Below are 10,734 nucleotides of genomic sequence, written 5' to 3'. Positions count from 1 at the left end.
GTCTAGGTAGGGATAAGCATAATGTCAAAATTAAGATTTTGTATTAGAAAATACATTCGTCTTTCCAATAAATTTTTATTAAATGAAAGCTGAAATGCCCTTTTTTTTTATCTCGCATAGAATTGGCGCCCTAAAATGACAATTTTGTCTATTTTTCAGGATATTTTTATGAGTATTCAGGAGATTTTAATAATTTCAGATTTCCAGGTTTTTTTTCCTATATTTTGCAATTACAGTTGAACGCGTCAGCTAAAAAAAATAAACACAAATAACCTGACTCAACATAGACTCAACATAGACAGAGTTTCATAGACACCAAACTGTCGGGACAACCCAGCGAAAGTCAACAACACTGACAACAGACAAACACAATGCTAAATCTTTTAAGGACATAACGCACTCTTTCTATAGATATCTCGTTCGCTGGCCCTTCAAATTTGGTGTATTACCTGGGCATCTGCAGAAAGAAAGATGGTAAGGAAATTCATGGACATCTTTAAGTACTTCAGGTTTCTTTCTTTATCTCCATCTTACCCTCTCTCCCTCTCTTCCTCCCAAAACCTTTTTGTCAACTCCCCCTCCTTTTCTCTTTCTCTCTCTCTTTCTCTCCATTTTTTTAAAAATGTGTTTGCTCATGAAATCTTGACGGAATGGGAAGCGAGCCACGCTACTTGACGACCACTGCGATTGGATGATGCGTGTTTCACGTGACTAAGCATGGCGTCGACCACAACCCACGCGGGGGATCGATTATCCCCCCCCCCCCCCATGTAACAACAGTCACACCTTAATACATTTACGTACATTGTTTTATTTCGACTTGTCACACGCGCAATAGATGTACCACCCAAACTAGTATATTTAGATGTTGTTACTAGATCTAGAAAGTTGGTGTTTGTTTTTTTTTCCACACAGTTCTTTGAGTTGATGTAACGATTGATAAGCACATTTAACGTAGTAGATTTTTCAGCGTAAAAGCAAAAGCTACGATTGTCCGAACGAAGCACAACTAACGGGTCGGTCGACGGGGGGCGCAGGGGCGAGCGATCTTTCACGTGGTGGAATAACAGTTGAACAAATTATTGTTTCTCCCCCCTTCCCCCCCCCCCTCTTTTTATTTTAGCTCCCCCCCCCCTACTTTTTATTTCTTTTTTTTCCTGGGGGCGGCGGCTTAATAAATAAAGCCCGCCATAGGTGGCAGTGGACCAAATTAGGAGTAGGTGTTACAGCGAATGCACAGACCATCTAGTGCCTGGGAGATAGAGCTGGACAACGTGAGTATGCCTTAGCCATTAGTGCATTTCAGTTCAGTAATGTGAGTTTGTGTCGTCAGCTTGTCACTTGGTCTGCTATCTGAGTTATCTCTTGTTAATAAGTTAGCTGTCTTTGACGCTGATCCACAGCGGCCGGTATTAAATTAGCTTGATGGGACTTAAAAGGATGAAATCAGGTTTAATTGAACATGCTTCTATTGGCATTTGAGTTTTCATGTTACACTTAAGAAAAAAAAAAGTTTAGTGACCCAGCTTATACAAATCGAGGTATTTCTTAGCGAGTCTTTTGGATATTGACCCAAAACGTCATGTTTCATCATCATTTATTATAGACGGTCGCATTATTTGAAAGTGTATTGTGAATTGTATATCTTTGTTTTATTTTACTAAAGAAAAAAAAATTGATATTTGTATAGATATAGTATCAGATCGTAATAACTGTGTGCGTGATTTATCCATATGGCGCGATATTTTTAGTACTTAATTTGATTATTCATATGAACCTAGGCGATAGGTAAAATATGTGCTCGGTTATAAATTGATACGGAGTTAAATTTCTGAAGTGATCTATGTGTAAAGAAATGTTTTCTGTTTATCTTATCTTATGAATAACTGACGCTCCTAAGAAAGGGAAGATAATTACGTCCTAAGTATATCCGTGTGTTAGCCTGGACGTCAACGTTTAATAGAGATTTAAACTCTGTAAAGTCATTTGTAACAGACGGCGGTATTTATTGTTGTATAGAACAAATTTCAGTTATACCAATCTGTTCAAGTTTTAAAATAGGTGTTGTCTTTCTGGGAATTCTATTACTAGTATTATGTTGTGGTTTTGTATTCAGTTATGGTTCAGTGTTTAATGTTTTATTGATACATGGTTTAGTCTACTGTCCTGAAGTGCCTCTAAATTCAGTGATTTTAGTAATTGTCTTACCCTTGTTAATTTTTTTTTTTTGTATTTGTAAGATAAGTTTCACTGTTTTATACATTATTTTTACTGTTAAGTCTATCTTATGTTAGTTTTTTTCTAACGACAGAATTTTATTATAGTTTCTAATATCGTGGCTTAGGTCTGATTACTGAAGGAATTAGATTCATTAATAAATATAAAAATATTGCATTCATGGATTTTTTATTTTAAAGCTACTTCGATCACTCGACTTTCCCTATATTCTGGCTATTTCCTATATTATCACTATATTGTAAAATGCTTGACATGTTTCGGATGTTCCTTCAGTGTTGAAGTTAATATACTTCCTAGCCATAACCTCTCGCAGGACGACCGGGAATGCCAGAGGGCAGGGTATGAACTCGGGACCGTTGAGACGACCAAAACGACAGGTAGCGCGCCTAACGCACGACCAGGCAGCTATCTACATAGCCATAATCTGGCTATATCTTAGCTATATTCATGCCAGATCTATATACTGGCTATGTCCTCACTCTATCCCGACTACATCCTAGCAACATCCTGGCTATATCCTAACCTTATCCGGTTTTAACCTCACTACCTTTTTCTTTCGTTGATATATCCTTACACTATCCTTGTTAATTTTCTGAGCGCTTCCGGTAAAAGCACACAATTATCTCTATATGAAAGAAGCATTAGATTTTTACTTTATGACATTGGCGCAACTTACAAACTACTAAAGAACAAATGGGAAGCTACAGAATATATTTGCTCCTTTTGAAAGTATACGCTAGTGCATTCAATAACAAAATAACACTTGGAGTTTTAGTTGTATTTGTTGTTATTTAGTTGACAACATGGAGGCACAATTTAACTTTCTTGACAGGTTTTATTTGGAGTGAACATTGGTATTAGACGCATTTTGTGCTTCTGATATTCTAATGCAAGATGGTTAAAACCATTGTTAAGTCATAAATAGTTAGAATCATTTTGTTATTTAAACTAATTTAATCACACCACACGGTGGAGCTGCTCGTGTGCGATTCTGTAACTTTGATCCAGAAACCGGGCACACCGGTAACGGATTTAGTCGAACTTAGAGGAACTTCCGGTCAGAAGAATATTAAGTAAATAAAGTAACAATAATACATAAAATACTATATTATCATTACAAATAAAAATGCGCAACCTAATAAAATACCCAAAAAGACACAAAGATAAAGGCGCATTTCTAATTCAATATTGCGAGACGGATGTATATAAGTATTTCTTGGCGTCATTAGAGCATGGAATGGGCTGCTTGAATTAGTAAATAAACCCAGTGACTTATTAAAGTTTATTATTTAATTAACATACACGATTAGATTAACATACGGATATACGTAATTATCTTCTTTTTTTTTTTTAATAGTCTCTAAACAAATAAGATATTTAAAGATATTCTCATAGTTTCGTTTCGTATCTGCATTAAATTCTATAATGAATCCAGATCGCGAGCCGTATTGCCAGTGTGTAAGTGTTTTAGTGTGTGTCTTAGTTAAGCTACATGTGAACATATGTTTCTGTAGACAAACCATGTGTGATAGAAAAAAAAAAAAGACAAAAGTGTTGAGATTAGTCGAGCGAAAACGTAATAGAATTAAAAATTCCTACAAATCGAATTTGGCTTGAAATGGGTAAGAGAACAAAAAATCTGGCCAAGTTTGAACACGAGAAAGAGTGGGAAAAAAATTGTTACTGTTTTTTTTTTTCTTTTTCCCCGTGGCTAAAGTTTTCTTCTTGTAAATTGAATTATCCTCACACACACACACAAAAAGTCCTCTCTGTTGGCTCTAGGTGCAGGACTTTTTGTAAGACTTGCTTTAGGACTTGTTGTAGGACATGTTTGCCAGTGTGGCTTTCAAAATGTCACGTCTATCGTTTTTTTTTTTGTGCTGCTTTTTTTCCCCTCCTAATTGGCAGAGCTAAAGATGTAATAGCCATATCGCAGAGCCTTGCTATCATCGTCTTAGAAAACTCGTCGTCCATTATCTCTCCAGTTATTCGTTTTTAGATTTTTTTTCTTTAATTGTTCACATTTCTTTTAAGCTTATCTTCGAAATGATTTTACTTGAAAAATGTGTCCTTAAAATTGTATGAAACAATGTTTCGATTATATGTAGCAAGCTGGAGTTATACCGAGACCAGTCGTTTTAGAAGGCCTCAACACTGACCTGCAACGTCACAACCTGTGGGTAATTATAAAAAAAAAGCTCGTGGCAATCACAGGTCTGTACGACGAGGCAACGAGCTAATGATCTAAACTGCCCACAGGTTGTGACGATGTAGGTCAGTGTTCAGGCCATCTATGGAATGATCTAGGTAACACCAAAAGGAGCTAGGATCGAAGCGTTATACATTTGTGTATCATTTCGTATGCTGAAGAGGGGACTTAGACTATTACATCTGTAACACTTTACTGTCAATGGGTGTGGTATATTCTTCGGACTGTTTTCATGAAAGCCCGAGATCAAACCCTGTCCGGCGCTCTCCCCTCTCGACCCACAAGAGATTCGTGTTAGCCAGTAAAAATGTTCAAATATTAAGGAACGTTGGAAATAGGTGAAATAATCACTGTTTGGTTGGCAGGGGCGGACTGGCTATATGGGCACTCGGGCAAATGCCCGGCGGACCGGTACTCCATTGGGCTGGTAGACCCACCGAAAGGGCCGCATGAAAGCCAGTAAATAGCTTCAAGATTTATATTATACTTTAAAAGCAACACTTTGAGCGTGGTACATAGTCATACATAGTTTTGACACTTGTAAGTTGAAAACTAATCTAAAGCATTGCCGTAAATATTCTTCATCCGTCTATAGTGCTTCTAGTAGACGTCACGAAACGATAATAAGAGAAACTTAAGGCCGTTATTTCTTATAGAGATCGACGTAAGTGTGAATATATTCGGATGAACCTATAAAGGGACCAACAACAACGGTCCAAGTCCTAGAGATGAGATGTCCATACATTCGACATTCGAATTCTTATTAGTTTGGTGGAGTTGTCGCTTGATCTCGAATTGGCCCCGCAACAAAGTCCTGCACACTAACTGTTATCTTGGGAAGTGTAGAAATGCGTTTATTTCAAAATGAAAACAAAAAAATGTAGTAAAAATATTCCTTACGATCTTTCTTAGCCAATGGTTTACGAACAGGGAATCACGTGGCCAGCACAACGACCAACCGCCTGGACTTTCCCTCAACTAAAGTCAGGTACCCGTTAGAGTTGGGTGGACTCAGGGGAGCCCTAAATATCACGAAATTAAAAATCTTATTTTTCAGCGAGATATTAACCCAGGACCCTAGTTTCGGAAGCGCTTAACTTCTCGGCCACCGCTCCACCACGACCGTGTGGGATGGGCAGTTAAATAATGAAGGATAAAGATTTGTATTTGTAAATTGAAGTCCATATGTCTGAGGACATGGCGAGGAGTGAAAGTGACTAATAATAAATGAGTTCGTTAATGAATGAGCTTCAGATGTCTTGAATGTAAATGTGAATTTTTCACAATAAGAGATTTCCATTCCAAGAGTTATACTTTATTCATTTAGTAATAGCGCTTATCAGATAGTTTCAAAATCATCTAATAAACTATTTATTTACTAACCACTTTCGGTACATTATTAAAATTTACACCATGCTTTTGAGGTTAAGTATGATTGGACGCCCATCTCGTGGCATACAATTTGTGGGCCGCATTGTATTTTACTCTGTAAAATAAAACAGTTTGTTTTTTGGTCTTAACCTTTTAAGCAGATGATCACTGCAACGCAGTCTTTGATAACAGCACCATCAAGAATAAAGGGCGGGGGGGGGGGGGGGGGCACCACAATATCGAAGTTATTTGTATACTTCGTTCAGACCTATACCAGTGATGACCACCTAACTCGGTTTGCGGGCCATTTTAATTTCCGACACTATTGTCGCGGGCCACACCACCGAAAAGATCCCCCCCCTCAACTTGTAATGATAAATTGACTTGAAATCATATTTATATAGTTCCACACTTTGTAATGGTATGTTAGTAGTTTAATCGAAAATAAAATACATCTGAATATCCTGATACATCGATGTGCCAACTAGCCGGAGCACTAAATCTAGACTCTCGTCCGTGAAGCGATGACGTAATATTGGTTTCGCGCGTTTCATCTCTGAAAAAAGTTCGTGCTTGTAAATAACGGGGGGGGGGGGGGGAGACCATCGTTAAATCTTGTTTTGGGAGAGGTAGAAAAGTAGAAAGGGGGGAGGGTGGGAGATCTATCGATAATCGAATTGTCTCTTTTCTACTTAAGTCAACTCGACCATTTCGGTCGGCAGAGAAAATCTTTCAATCTACCGAAAGAACATTTTTTTTTTGTTTGCAAATATTTTGTCAAGCTGTGCCCCCCCCCCCCTTTTCCCCAATTCTATGGTCTACTATTTTTTTTTTTTTTTTTTTTGGTGTTTTTTCGATTTTCACAAATCTTACCCAAACATAAAAAGTCAACGGCTTTGCTCCAGATGCGAGAAAATATGCAGGTCGCAGCTAATTCTTCGTAGTCATGTGAAACACTGCATAGCATCCTTAATCTTTCAAATCGAAGACATTGTCATTATTCTTAAAAGTCAATATACTGGCCTTAAAGCACTTCCTAATCAAAGTGACATTCACACGACGTTCCGATGGTCAAAGGCTGAAGCAATATACAACTGTATAATGGGAGTATGCTGCTTTTGGCGGAGCTGCCTTTATTGTTTTTTTTTCTTCTAGATCTGAGTTTTCCTAATTCTGTTAAGGGTATTATTAAATGTGCATTATTAATTGGCAAGTGTGGTGAAATTTTAATTAATAATGGCCTTTTTCCCCCCGCTCAATTTCTGTAAAATTAATGTTTTGTTTTTTGCTGTTGATGTTGTCTTTGCGAATGGCTAACGATTGGATTGCATCGTGTGGCTAGCTCAACCCCCAATCGTTATTGCTTTACCAAACCAAACGTGTCCTACACGTTGGAGGGAATTTATCTAGGTCAGAGGCATGTGCAGAAATGTTAACTATCAAGATTGAAGAGGTTTCTACATTGATTGCTCTGATTAAAATATTGAAACACAGTGTAAAACACAAATAAAATAGTCCATGTCCTCTTTCCTTGGGAATTACAGGCCGCGTGGGAATTTAACGAGTTTTGAAAGACCTTTTAATCAATTAAACTTTTTTAAAAATTTGTTAAAAAGTCATGTTTGTGCTGAAACTGACTCAAACGTGTTTTAATGTTTTATAATCATGAGGGAATTATTTCTGGCGAGTTTAAGATGAACTCAACAATATAACAGTGTTATGAATACATGAAAGCATGAAATGGGAATAAGGAGTACGATCCGACCCGCGGCGTAGCATACGCCCCCACCCTCTGTTCTTTTCTTCTGAGCCTCGCTCTCTGTCACCGCGAAAGTTACGTCGGGTAACTCTAGTCCGACTTGCAGAAATAAAAGTTATCTTTCCATGACGTTTTCATCGTAGTGTCCTGCATTGATGAGCCACGAAGAGAATTATATATATATATATATATATATATATATATATATATATATATATATATATATATATATATAGATGTATGTACTAGAGCCAGGGAAGAGATTATACAAATGTTTATACATTGGAAATGTGTAGAACTTATCTTCTTGTCTTATCAATTACATTCGTTACTTCAAAAGATAATTACGTTCCGCGCGTTTCACGAGTCAATCTAGTCATGCATGTTAATCAGTGGTTTATACTCGGCTAAGTCTTTGTTTTTCGGGAAGACTCTGCCCATTATGGCACTTGGGAAGAATTTGTAGGAATTTGCCCTAGCATATTGAACAAGAAATGTGCCTTTATCTTTGTGTTTTTCTGAGTATTTTTAGTTGGTTTTGTTTTTGTATATGCAATGGTTCAGTTTTATGTTTAATTGCTACTTTACTTTTTAGTCTCTAACTGATAACTACAAATATAGTATCTATGTTTGTGATTTATTCTGGCGGCAGGAAGTGTTTGATAAGTTGTGAATTTTAAAAAGGTGTTTGAGAATGTGTATACACTATGCGGCATTGTACACATTGTTAAGATCTTTCATTTGTAGCACATAGTCATTTGAACTAATTAGTTTTAGTAATTTGAATTAATTAGCTGGCAAATGTGGATTTCGATTATAACCTACATGACGTTTAGTTGACCGATTTTAAGATCATTTTATCTGTTGCATCATCTTTCCTTTGCGTTCCTCATGGAACATAGGGCCTCAGTCAAAACACGTTCCTCATGGATCATAGGGCCTCAGTGAAAAGACGTTCCTCATGGAACATAGGGCCTCAGTCAAAACACGTTCCTCGTGGAACATAGGGCCTCAGTCAAAACACGTTCCTCGTGGAACATAGGGCCTCAGTCAAAACACGTTCCTCATGGAACATAGGGCCTCAGTAAAAACACCCTCACTCCGCACGGTCTCTTGCTAGTTTTTTAATGGCTCTTTCCTGTTCTCTCGGCTACATCTAGTACACTGCGCGCCACGTTCTTCTTGGTCTTCCTCTACGTATTGTGCCTTACATGCTTTTTTATCATTTGGCTATGTTATACTACCCCCTCCCCCTTCCAAACATTTCTCCAAATTGATTTCTCTTCTTTTTCTAAGTTACCGTATATTATTGCTTAAAAATTCTAGACCGGATGTTAAAGCAAGCATAATCTAAAAAGCATTTTTCCCCTTAAGAGCAAATGATTTTATAAGGGAAAGATCTGCACATTTACTGACATGTATCTTAATACTTTTACATTTAATTATCTTTTTCTAGATCAAACAAAATTATTTAACACAAGTTATTGATTAATTGCTCAATATTTTTATTGATTCGTGTTTTATAATGGACAATGAAGAATTCTGTAAAGGTTCAACTTATTCCGAGAATGAGAAGTGAGAGAAAAAACGTGTAAAAAATTTTGTACCAGACAGACTGACAGACAGACAGACAGACGGTGCGAGTCGATATAATCTTTGCAAAATGAAACAAAAAAAAAAAGAGAAGTTTATCACGAAACTCGTAAGTTGCTATAATTCATAAAAATTGGAATCTGACTATCTATCAGAAGTGAACATTTCTTGTAATATCTCCGCCTGCCGGTATCGCGTACACAGGTCTGCAACTATTGACTCTTCTGCTGCACAGTGCAATCGACGCAAAGCTTTTACTATCGCGCCATCGTCCACTCTTTGAGTTCAACATATCTTTTAGTACTATTCAGCTTTTAGTTTATACTACTTAATGCCAGGCTAAAAAGTAATAATAGCAGCTATTTTTGTTAGAGTTTTCCTTTTTTGTTTAAACGCGCATTTGTAATTTCTAGTCGTCTGCTGCGAACTCGGGTATCGAATACTTCCGCTGTTTAGCCGTCAGACCTGCTATTACAGCATGACACCGGATGTTGATATCAATAACTTAGCATTTGAACTTTGTGCGTAGAGTCAAACTACGTAGTTTATTTGTTTTACAAAGCTTCTATCAAGTCAGTCTGTCTGTCTGTCTGTCTGTCTGTGTGTACAGACTTTCGAAGACGGTGTGCAGATATTTCCCGAACGTCTAAGTCAGCTGTTCTCAACCTTTTAAGCTCGGCGACCCCTTCTTTACAATCCCCCACTCTGCCGCGACCCCCCCCCCCCATAAACAAATACAGAATTGTAGGGTAGACAATAACAATCCATATTTTCGATGGTCTTAGGCCACCCCTGGCAAATGGTACAATCGACCCCCAAAGGGGTCGCGACCCACAGGTTAAGAACCCCTGGTTTAAGTCTTAACGCTTGAATGGGAGCTGACGAATGGGTGTTCACGATAAAGATTGTCTAATGCTCAAGAATAAATCTGATTTTAAGAAGAATTTTTTTTTCTAATTTTTACGGTAAAACCAGAGTTTTCCCCTTGTGGCCTATTAGCTTTGTTTCCCCCAAAGGAAAATCGTTCAAGCCGTTTTCGAGTTCCGTGTCCAGGTTCCAGGGTTTTGCTTTTTTTTTTTTTTTTTCTTGGTTTTTGGCCCCATGAAGAGTTTGCAAGCTGATAAGAGGAATTATAGAATATTTTTTTTTTATGTAGAAGCTTTACAGCTTATATTGTATTGCAATAGATCATGGACTTTATTTTTAGTAGCTTTTAAAGTTTACATTTTATTTGGGTCCTCCTTTAGTGTTGTCGTCCTTTGTCTGGAAACACAATTCCGTGTCCGTTTGAAAAAGTGTTACTGGCATCACGGTCATATGAGAGAAATCAACGGGGGTGCAGCTCGAAGACTCTCGGGACCAGACTCGGAGACTCTCGGGACCAGACTCGGAGACTCTCGGGACCAGACTCGGAGACTCTCGGGACCAGACTCGGAGACTCTCGGGACCAGACTCGGAGACAGGTCTCTTGCGTGCTTACAGGACATTGTCAGGACAATACGTAAACCTGATCTGACGAGCATGTGGTCCGGATGACATGTGTGTGTGTGTGTGAGAGAGAGTG

The 10,734-nt window shown here is 37.9% G+C and overlaps 1 protein-coding gene across 1 annotated transcript in view; it reads left to right on the top strand.

Annotated features, from left to right (window-relative positions):
- Positions 1 to 824: 824 nt before the first annotated feature.
- LOC106056435 (uncharacterized) overlaps positions 825 to 10,734 on the top strand; it is a 107,058-nt gene continuing 97,148 nt past the window's right edge. The window contains exon 1 of the mRNA XM_056033700.1: positions 825 to 1,274. The gene's annotated coding sequence lies outside the window, so the exon portion shown is untranslated. The remainder of the gene's footprint in view (positions 1,275 to 10,734) is intronic.

Source organism: Biomphalaria glabrata, chromosome 6 (genome assembly GCF_947242115.1).
Source record: "Biomphalaria glabrata chromosome 6, xgBioGlab47.1, whole genome shotgun sequence".
NCBI classification, from domain to species: Eukaryota; Metazoa; Mollusca; class Gastropoda; family Planorbidae; genus Biomphalaria; species Biomphalaria glabrata.
Note: the sequence above shows the minus strand (reverse complement) of the source record. Positions and strands in the feature narration are given on the sequence as shown.